Source organism: Hyaena hyaena, unplaced genomic scaffold (genome assembly GCF_003009895.1).
Source record: "Hyaena hyaena isolate Hyena2069 unplaced genomic scaffold, ASM300989v1 scaffold_348, whole genome shotgun sequence".
In the NCBI taxonomy this organism is placed as follows: domain Eukaryota; kingdom Metazoa; phylum Chordata; class Mammalia; order Carnivora; family Hyaenidae; genus Hyaena; species Hyaena hyaena.
In genome coordinates this window covers 1802552-1814190 of record NW_024080981.1, presented here as the reverse complement: position 1 = coordinate 1814190, position 11639 = coordinate 1802552, and positions in this window count along the sequence as shown.

The following is an 11639-nucleotide window of genomic DNA, read 5'->3' as shown; positions in this document are numbered from 1 at the left end:
GCCTTTTATTTCTTCACTATCAGGTAGAAATTAAATGGTGGGAAGAATGTTCATTTATACTTATTTTCAAGTTTTTAGTTTTATTTTATTCCCAGCATTGGGAAATAAACCTGTAAATCCGGAAAGGGAAAGGCTGAACCAATAGTAATTGCCCTGGAACTGTGGGACTTGGTCAGTAATAAATGTATAGATGGTGTGTTTATTTCAGTTCCAATCCATTTCAGTTCCATAAATATTTGTTGAAGCCCTACTGTGAAAAAGATAAAAAATGAATAAGACATGACTCTTACCCTACAGGAGTTCATAGTCTAACAGGGAAATCAACATGTGTACTGTTAATTGTCATGCATGGAAGACAATAATAAAGGTATATGCAGAAGTTTAAACAAGGTGCTATGGGAGTATTGGAGGAATGAAAAGTTTAAGTAGGGAATCTGGAAACATTATGTTTGGAAGAAGCATCTTTTGAGCTTGGTCTTAAAGGATTAATGAGATTATATTAGGAAGACATTGAGGTGAAAGATTTTAGGCTGAGGAGCCACATACGCTGTAGGTGTGAAAACCTGGGAATCATGGTTGGTCTGGCAGGGTGGAGAGCAGTATGAAATAAAATGGGAGAGGTGAGCCAGACCCAGTTTATGAAGACCCTTGATGCTAGGCTGAGGGTTTGGACTTGTTCTATAGACCAAAGCAGTCTTGGGTTACCACCCTCTCCCTCAATCATAAAGGAATCTTTTCCCTGTTATCACAACCTCTGAGTCTCTTTGTACAGATACCTTCCTGTTGCAGTCATATTTATTTGATGAAGATTCTCTACATGAGAAATACTTGACTTTAGAAAACACACCACATGGGATTGATTTAAATAGCTCCAATGTATCAATAATGCATTGAATTTATTTTTCTCCCCAGTAGTGTATGTAACTACATGTACTTTGATTATATTGACTAAGATTACAATCCATGTTGATATAACCCGAGAATGGTTATTCTTGATCTGGGTGGTGTTGTGTTTGAAATTTGTCCTCCTCTGTCATTGGCTCCACTCACTTTGTGCTTATACCAAACCAGTTCTAGCTATTCCATCAGGTTTTTCTTTTACTAGCTCTATTTATTGTCTTTCTCTAGTATTCCTATAAGAATGTCACATTAAATTATATCAGATGCTTCTCTCTCTAAGACACGTTAACTTTGCTCCATGGTCTCTCACCATTCAGCTCCGCATCCTATCACAAACAGGAGTTAGCTTCGTTTGGCATGATTTGTGTTTGAAGAATCCATATTGACTACTGTTTATCACTTGGGTTTCCCCTAGGTACTCATAAATGACTGCCTTAATAATTGTCCTCACAGCTTACCAGATATTGAAATTAAATTTATGAGTTTAATTCCCTGAGTTCCCTGGGGATTTTTTTTTTAAAAGAAAAATGGAACAAGGCAGTTTCATGACTCACAGAAACTCTAACATAATAAGCCAGTATGATAAAGAAAAACATTTTGCAGGGAAACAAATTTCAGTTTTAGCCTTCCAAATGATTATTATAAAAATTAAGAAATAATAAGATTTTTCTGAAATAGTAAAAGGCATCCTGTGTCCTTTAAAACTATTTATTTATTGCACTCACACATATTTTTAAGGACTATAACAGATGCCTAGAAAATGTTAATCCAATAGTTTATAGTCCTCACTTTGTGCTGGCAACTGGAAATTTGGTCTTTTTATATTCAAATTGTTGCACACTTGAAAAATAGCCCAATAACGGCACTTTTTAAAAGGTTATTTTGTAAGTACTGTTGGTTGGACATATGCTAAAGTACTCCTTCAGGTTGCTGAGGCAACCTGCTTGCCGCAATTGTGGTTAACTATTTACAACGTAGCAATAATGCACTGACCTGAGTCTTACCTTTACTGAATGTAGTGCAGGTGCACTGTAGGGAGGCTGTAGGTGGACTATAGCTACCTTTTAATCTCTGTGAATGACTGGCAAGGGAATGATGCACATTTGATAGCAAAACGTTGGATGCCTTAAAAAGGATGGAGCTATAGAACATTGAACAACACCAAGAGCTTTGGTGGAGTGTAGATTTCTTTGGTTGCCCAGCCAAGATTCTACCTGCTACTGAAGCTATGGATACGTGGAAGGACTAGGTTACATCAGTCATGGGAGAGAAGTAATCGATCTTCTCTGGCTGAAGCAGTTTGGACCCAGGGAATCAACAACAACCTGGTGCTACAGTTCCTCTTCTTAATGCTCCATTGGAAAGAGGTAAGACCTCTTTTCCTTTCTGAGCCAATACCAATCCCCTTCCAATGGCTTGGTCTAGAGGCAAATTATATTTAAAAACACTTTTGTTGTGTAATCTTTTTCATTAGGTATGGTGGATAATCTGAAAGCTATATCATGGTACCTTTTGCTTTGGTGTCTGTCCTGACCATAATGCATAGGTTTTTGACTTGTTTTTGTGAACATTTTTATTCCAAATACTGCCATCCATGGTCATGCAGCAATGAGAAAATACCCCACTGTGTAAATCCAATCTGAGGTAATATTTAGGATGAGAGAACATGCATAAGTTACCTACCAATTTGACAGGAATGGATTCCAAATCTGGCACACCATGGTCTTACTCCTCGCCAGTATGCTCCTGGAAGGACAAGCCCATGGTGAGCTCCTTAGAGTTTGTTAGTGGGAGGAAGCCTTGGGTTTCAGGAGAAAATATTTGGATGGCATTTTAAGAAGCCTTTTCATTTTCGACAGAGTAGAAAATCTGCCTCTGAGCCTGTGGTATGATCTTTTCTCTGGATGAACACAATGACTGTCTGTCTCACATTTTTCTGATATTTATTCTGCAAATCAGCTTCATGAGCCCCTGCCACTTCCCTGAATAAGCTTCCAGGCATTACCTGCATGCTGTGTTCCTGTGGAGGGATGGCAGTAATCTCTACTAAGATAAACTGGAGCTTCTGTGGATAAAGCGTAAATGCAGTGAAGTGTGTGTGGCTGTAAGATTTAATGCGTCTACAGGTAATTTTTTTGGAGGGGGGATCTGGCATTTAATCAAATCCAGAGTCATTATGTAAATTTAATCACCTTGCAACACACTAGTAATTTTATTATCTCCTTTTCATTTGACAGTGCTTAGATACAAGTTGAGCTTGGAATTCTAGAGGTAGAACACTGCTGATTGGAGGCATATTAAGGAAAATGTACTGTGGAAATGAGATTTAAAAAACTTTATTCTTGCTTTTGATTGTCATCTTTGTATGTGTACAGGTGTCCAACAAAGGGTTTCTAGAATAAAGTATATCTATTTAAGGTTTTCCACCTTTCTTAAAGCCCCCAATGAATTGTAAAGAGCCTGTTTTAAATGGGATATGTTAAATCTGCCCCTGCCAAATGAAAACCAACCTTTACACTTAATGTCATGCAGTTCAAACACTCCCTAACACAGGCCTCCTTTACCTTGCATGGAGTTTTGGGTTGGACAGTGGTTACTAGAATGATGTCTAATGTTGGATTATTTATGCCATAAGTTCTGTTTAAAATTGAAGACAGTATGTCCACTTATCAACACCATTTTTGATAGGCATTTAACAGTTGCAATGGAATTGATGATCCTGGATAGACAAATTATCCATCACTACATCACTGTTGATAATTTGAGGCTGAGGAAGAAAAAACCTGGTCAAGTTAGATTTCCCAAATGGCACTTAGGCTTTTTGGCCCTGTGATTCATACTAATGGTTATGTCTTAATGAAAGTAATAAAGTTAATGGGGCGCCTGGGTGGCTTAGTCGGTTAAGCGTCCGACTTTCACTTAGGGCATGATCTCGCGGTTCGTGGGTTTGAGCCCGGCGTTGGGCTCTGTGCTGACTGCCAGCTCAGAGCCTGGAGCCTGTTTCAGTCTGTGACTCCCTCTCTCTCTGACCCTCCCCTGCTCACGCTGTCTCTCTCTTGCTCTCCTAGAAATAATAAATTTAAAAAAAAGTAATAAAGTTAAATACTTTATCTGTAATCTAAAGAGTGGAATTAGAAAAGATGCAAGGGGGAAGATGAGATAATGTAATAAACTGACCTTGCTAAGGCAGAAGAAATGGCATTTTGGATATCTTTTCTTTCTCCCACTTCTCTATTTTACTTTCCTGATTTTCTCTTATCCCTGAATCTTAAAGGAAATTTAATAATATGCCTTCTTCAAAGACTCCATGAGCTCCCCCATCCATACATTAGAACATGGAGGCCCTTGGTCTGTCAGGAAGTCTTTCCTTCAATCACCTGATGTCTTTCCTGCTGTATTTTGCAGGCATGGAAGCCACCAGCTTGAGCAAATGCCCCTAAATTGGGGTCAGTTCAGCTACTTATTCCAGCAAAAACTGTTTTTTCTTTCTAAAAACCCTTACTAACTCCATGAATCATAACATGACCTTGTAATGGGAAATCAAATGGTGTAATCTGGGATTAAGATTGAAGTGTTTTACTATCCAGTTTCCCATCTAATTTAGTATTTGTTCTCTGTTTATTATTGGTGCCTCAGTTTATTCATCCTAAAATGGGGATGATAATCACTACCTACCTCTAAAGATTGGTATAAAGATTTAATGAGACATTGGATATGAAAGAATCTAGTGGCCAAGAGCACATTCTCAATGAGAACAAATTGAATCAGAATGATTTTATAGTTAGGAGATAAAGGGCTGACTTTTGAGAGTTCCTTATATATTAAATACAAGTTCTTTGTCAGATATGTGGTTTGAGAATATTTTCTCCCTGTGTATACCTTGTCTTTTTATTATCTCCACAATGTCTTTCACAGAGCAAAATGTAAATTTTTATGAAGTCCAATTTTGTCAACTTCTTTTTCTATAAATCATGCTTTTGGTATCATATGTAACAGCTCTACCTAACTCAAGGTTAAAGATTTTCTCCTGTGGTTTTTCCTAAAATCTTCTTTATAGTTTTATAGTTTATGTTTGGATCAGTTATCCACCTTGAGTTAATTTTTGTATAAAGTGTAAGATTTACATCCAGGTTAAATTTTTTGCCTATGGGTATAAAATTGTCTTAGCACCATTTGCTCAAAGTGATATCTTTTCTCCATCAAACTGCTGTTGTACCTCTGTCAAAAATCAATTGGCCATATTTATGTGAGTCTATTTCTGGACTCTGTTCTGTTTCACTGATCTGTGGTCCCTTCCCTTTACTAGTACCATACTGTCTTAATTAATTTAGATTTGCAGTAAGTTTTATTTAAGTTTTTGGGGCGCCCGGGTGGCTTAGTCGGTTGAGCATCCGACTTTCGCTCAGGTCATGATCTCGCGGTTCGTGGGTTCGAGCCCTGCTTCGGGCTCTGTGCTGACTGCCAGCTCAGAGCCTGTAGCCTGTTTCAGTCTGTGACTCCCTCTCTCTCTGACCCTCCCCTGCTCACGCTGTCTCTCTCTCTCCTAGAAATAAAACATTAAAAAAAAAAAAAAGATTTGCAGTAAGTTTTATTTAAGTTTTTATTTAAATTCCACTTAGTTAACATACGGTGTACTATTCAGGTGTACAATATAGTGATTCATTACTTCCATACAACACCCAGTGCTTATCACAGCAAGTGCACTCCTTAATCCCTATCACCTATTTCACTCATTCCCCTCTCCTACCCCCTCTGGTAACCATTGTTTGTTCTCTATACTTAAGAGTCCATTTCTTGGTTTGCCTTTTTTCTCCCTTTGCTCGTTTGTTTTGTTTCTTAAATTCCACATATGAGTGAAATCATATGTCTTTCTCTGACTAACATTTCACTTAGCATAATACTCTCCAGTTTCATCCACGTCATAACAAATGGCAAGATTTTATTCTTTTATGGCTGAATAATATTCCATTGTATATGTATATACCACATCATCTTTATCCATTCATCATTCAAAGGACACTTGGGCTGTTTCCATAATTGTAGATAATGCTGATATAAACATCGGGGGCATGTATCCTTTTGAATTAGTATTTTTGTACTCTTTGGGTAAATACCTAGTCATACAATTGCTGGATCATAGGGTAGTTCTATTTTTAACTTTTTGAGGACCCTCCATACTGTTGCCCAGAGTGGCTGCACCAGTTTGCATTCCCATCTACAGTGAAAGAGGGTTCCCCTTTCTTCAAATCCTCTCCAACACCTGTTGTTGCTTGCGTTGTTGAGTTTAGCAATTCTCACAAGTGTGAGGGGATATCTCATTGTAGTCTTCATCTGTATTTCCCTGATGATGAGTGATGTTGAGCATGTTCTCACGTGTCTGTTGGCCATCTGTATGTCTTCTTGGGAAAAATCTCTATTCATGTTTTCTGCCCATTTTTAAATTGGATTGTTTGTATTTTGGGTGTTGAGTTTTATAAGTTCTTTATAGATTTTGGATACTAACCCTTTATCTGATATGTCATTTGCAAATATATTCTCCTGTACCATAGGTTGCCTTTTAGTTTTGTTGATTGTTTCCTCACTGTGCAGAAAGTTTTTATTTTAATGAAGTCCTAGTAGTATTTTAGATTTACAGTAAGTCTTAAAATCAGATGGGTATTATTCCTTGAACTATATTCTTTTTTTAAAAATTGTTTTAGCTCTTTGTGCTGACAGCTCAGAGTCTGGAGCCTGTTTCATATTCTGTGTTTTCCTCTCTCTCTGCCCCCTCCCCATTCATTCTCTCTCTCTCTCTCAAAAATAAGCATTAAAAATATTTTAAAAATTATTTTAGCTCTTTTAGTCCCTTTGCTTTTCAAATAAATTTTACAATCCATTTACCTGAAAATACAAAAAATAATTTCTGTTGAGATACTGATTGCATTAAATCTGTAGATCATTTTGGGGAGAATTGACATTTTTACTATGTTGTTTCTTTCAGTACATGAACACAGTATATTTCTCTGTATATTTAGATACTTTCAGATCTTTGTTTTCTTTTGTCATTGTTTTATTGTTTTCAGCATACAAAATCTATAACATATTTTGTTAGATTTACACCTAAGTATTTTAGTATTTCATTTTGTTTGAGCTACTGTCATGGTGTGTATTTATATATATTTATGTGTGTGTGTGTGTGTGTGTGTGTGTGTGTGTGTGTGTGTGTTTGGTTTCCAGTGATATGTTGGGAGTATATAGAAATTTTATTTTGTTTTGTTTGAATAGATTTCCTGGGATTTTCTGTGGAGGAAGTTATGTTGCTTGCAAATAGAAATTTACTTCTTTCTTTCCAATGTTTATGTCTTTTGTTTATTTTTTTGCCTTACTATATTGTCTAACACTTCCAATATGATGTTGAATTGGTGATGAGAGAGGATATTTTGCATTGTTCCCAGTCTTAGGGAGAAAACATTTAGTCTTTTGCCATTATGTATGCTGTTACTTAGGAGACACTCTTTATCAGATTGAGGGATTTTTTTTTTCTATCCCTACTTGCTGAGAATTTTTATCATTAATTTATATTGACTTTTCTCAAATGCTTTTCCTATGTCAATTAATATAATCACATAGTTTTTCTTCTTTGGACTGTTAATATTGTGGATTACATTGACTGATTTTTCTGTTATTGAACCAACCTTGTAATCCATGATAAATCCCACTTGATTGTAGTATATTTATTATTTCTTTATATATTGCTGGAATTTAAATAAATTTGTTGAGGATTTCTATGTCTATATTCATGAATGATATTGGTCTCCAGTTTACTTATTTGGAATAATTTTTTAATGTTTATTTATTTTTATCTATACGATGGAATACTACATGGCAATGAGAAAAAGTGAAATCTGGCCATGTGTAGCAACATGGATGGACCTTGAGGGTGTTATGCTGAGCGAAATAAGTCAGGCAGAAAAGGACAAATACCATATGTTTGCACATATAGGAGGATTAGGAGGAACTTAGTGGAGGACCAAGGGGGAGAAGAAGGGGGGAAATAGTGGGGGAGAGGGAGAGAGGCAAACCATGAAAGACTCTTGAATACTGAGAACAAACTGAGGACGCATGGGTGTGGGAGGGGAAGGGGGAGATGGGCATGGAGGAGACCACTTGTGGGGATGAGCACTGGGTGTTATATGGAAACCAACTTGACAATAAACTATTTGTAAAAAAATAAAATAAAATAAAATTCTTGTTAGCAAAAATAAATAAATAAATAAATAAAATGTTTATTTATTGCTGAGAGTGAGAGACAGAATGTGAGTGGGGTAAGGGCAGAGAGAGAGAGAGAGGGAGACACAGGACCTGAAGGAGGCTTCAGGCTCCAACCTATGAGCACAGAGCCCGACGCGAGGCTCGAACCCATGAACCGTGAGATCATGACCTGAGCCAAAGTCGGACACTTAACCAACTGAGTCACCCAGGTGCCCCTATTTGGAATTGTTTTTGTCTGATTTTGGTATCACTGTTAGGTTCGCCATTTTTAATTTTTTTTAATGTTTATTTATTTTTGAAAGAGAGAGAGACAGAATCTGAAACAAGCTCCAGTCTCTGAGCTGTTAGCACAGAGTCCGATGTGGGGCTCAAACTCACAAACCCTGAGATCACGACCCAAGGCAAAGTCGGATGCTTAACCAACTGACCCACTCAGGCACCCCTCAGAACTTTTTTTAAGTTTATTTATTTATTTTGAGAGAGAAAGAGAGAGAGCAGGAAAGGGGCAGAGAGAGAGGGAGAGAGAGAATCCCAAGTAGGTTCTGTGCTGTCAGTGCAGAGCCCTACTGCAGTGCTCAAACTCATGAACTCACGACAAAGAAATCATGACCTGAGCCAAAATCAAGAGTTGGACACTTGACTGACTGAGCCACCCAACTTTGCCACTTTAAATAAGTTAGCGAGCATCTCCCTTTTTTTTTTTTTTTTTTTTTTTTTTTGTGGAAGAGATTGTATAGAACTAGTATTATTTCTGCTTTAAATGTTGTGTGGAATTTGCTAGTAAAATCATCTGGGCCTGAAGATTTCTTTTTCAGAAGTTTTCAACCACAAATTAAATTTAATGATTATAGATAAGATTGTTCAGTTCACCTATTTCATCTTGGATGAGTTTTGGTAGTTTATGGTATTTAAGAGCTCATTGCCTTTTTGTGTTTTTTTTTTTTTTTTACAGTAACTATGAAGTGGGCCAAGTTTCTCTTAACTCACTGCTCAGAGCAGTTCATAGTACATAGCAGAAGGTAAGTTAATATTGGTAGGATGAATTTGTCAAACTCCTCTTCCAATATGGAAACTATGGTTCAGAGTGGTGAAACAAGTTGTTGAAAATTATTTAGCTCATAAGTGGCAATGCTAGGACCCAAACCTAAAAACTAAAATAGCTTTTGAAGAAGAAGGGAAATTGAGAAGGAAGCTAATTCGGCATCTGTTTTCTTCCAGATACTACTGGATGCTTTCATATAACTTGTCTCATTTAAATTCTGACAGTTATCCTATGATATAGGTATTGCTATCTCCATTTAAAAGTTGAGGGAAGTAAGGCTCTGTATTAGCGTCCTAATGGGAAAAATATGATACGTTCAAATTAGGATAGTTTGAGGAGGCTATTTACAAGGTATGGGCTGTTACTCCCCACACCCAGGCCCCAAAGGATGAAGGAAAGATGTCTAGAAAAGAAAATGTCTCAAATAAGAGATCTCTAGAGGAGGTAGCACTGAAATGAGAAGTGGTCTTTGGTCAAAGTAAATGGCTAAGTCCTCACAGGGAGGAAGCTAGGAGGAAGCTACACTTTTCTCCTTATCTTTGATCACAGTCCAGAGTTCTTTTTAGCAAAACCCAATCATAAGCCAGTGGCCAGTGAAGCCTATTGACATAATCCATACCAGACAGTTTCCTGGTGAGTAAAGCAGGATAGAGTGAATCTAGGGGACAAAGATGTACAGTAGCTTATCCAAAGTCACATGGCAGCCTGGTAAGAGGCAGGTTTAGGATTCCAATTCCAGGGGTCCAGTTCTTGACACTGCACTTGTCCATCTTTCCCCAGGAGACTGGCTTTTAGGGTCAAAGTATCAGAAAGGGCCTCTGATAAATCCCCCAAGATGTGTATGATCTCACTTTACTTTTCTTTGTCCTGCAATGTAAATGCAGTCACTGTGGTATAATAAAGCAGCATTAAGGTATTGGAGAAAGGTTAGAAAGAGAATGCTAGGGTCGCATGCATGGCTCAGTGGACTTGGGCTCAGGTCATGATCTCGCAGTTCCTGAGTTTGAGCCCTGCATGGGGCAGGCTCTCTGCTGTCTGTGGAGCCCTCGTTGGATCCCCTGTCCCCCTCTTTCTGTCTATCCCCTGTGTGTGCACATGTGCACTTTCTCTCTGTCTCAAAAATAAGCATTAAAAAAAGAGAGAGAGAGAGAGAATGCTAGGAGGTGAAAGGAGTTTAGCCTGTGTAAGGAGCCAAGAAAGTTGATAGAAGTTAGGGGCAAGAATGTAAGGATTGAACTACAAGAAGGCCTTAAGCAAAAGTCAGTATCCAAATATTGAGTGAGTGTTTGCTACGTGCCAAGTACAGAAGTTGACAGAGAGTAAAAGGTTCTGAAAGGAGCCAAGGTTGAATAAGATGGAGAGTAGCCCCTCAAGGAGATTGTGTCATGCTGTGGGACTAGAAGTAAGAGGATTTGTGCATTCTGACTCTGGAATTCAGCTGATAAGCACTGGACCCAGGCCCAGATGGCTGTTGAGCAGCCTCCATGGTCTTTGCTGAGAGCCTGGCCTGCTGGTGGATAAAGTAGGTAATAAGAGAAGGAGCTGAGAGGTAACCCTCATGACTTAGCCAGCACCTACAATTTGCTTAGATATATATAACTTGTATCTTAAAGCTCCTCACATTGGGCAAGGGAGGGTGACATGCAACCAGTAGGCACTGAGGTAGAGCTGGGGGCTCTAAGACAGAGAGGGGAATGAGAGACTCTTAAAAACTGAGGGCTTGATCTTCCTGCTTTCATACTATGATTTCTACGATGATAGTTTCAGGTAGTGACATCCAGTCTGGTCTCCTCCTCTTAGCTTCTATTGGATTGGTCTCTCCATCCATGGTTTTCTGTGGGGTCTCTGGTGGCCTAGGAGCTGGTTTGAATAAGACCACCTTGACCACCACTTCTTGCAATATCTAGCTCAACAATTCTCCCTGGCTGAACATTAGAATCAACGGGGGGCAAGCACAACTTCATAGGCATGTGACTTGTACAATACATAGGGTCCTATGCTCAGAAAGGGGCCCTATACTGGGGGTTTAATGCTTTGTGATTACCAATTGAAATTATTTTTTAAAAATTATTTTTTAAAAAATTTATTCTCAAGTCATATAGTGTAGTCTTGGCTTCAGGAGTAAAACCCAGTGATTCATCTCTTACATATGACACCCATTGCTCATCCCAATAAGGACCCTCCTTAATGCCCATCACCCATTTAGCCCATCCCCCCACCCCCATTATTTTAAATTCTTAAAAATTTTATCTTTGAGCCTGTGTTTTGTAAGTGAAGGCCAGTAGGACAACAGAGTATGCACAGGGGGCTTGGAACCTTGATTCACATCCTCCTACTGCTCCTTATCTTCAAGATGGGGTCTTGATTGCTACTGCCTTGATTCTTGGTACTCTGGGCCCCCCTTACCTTTTCCTCATCCAAGTCCATCCATTCCCCAGCAGAAGTC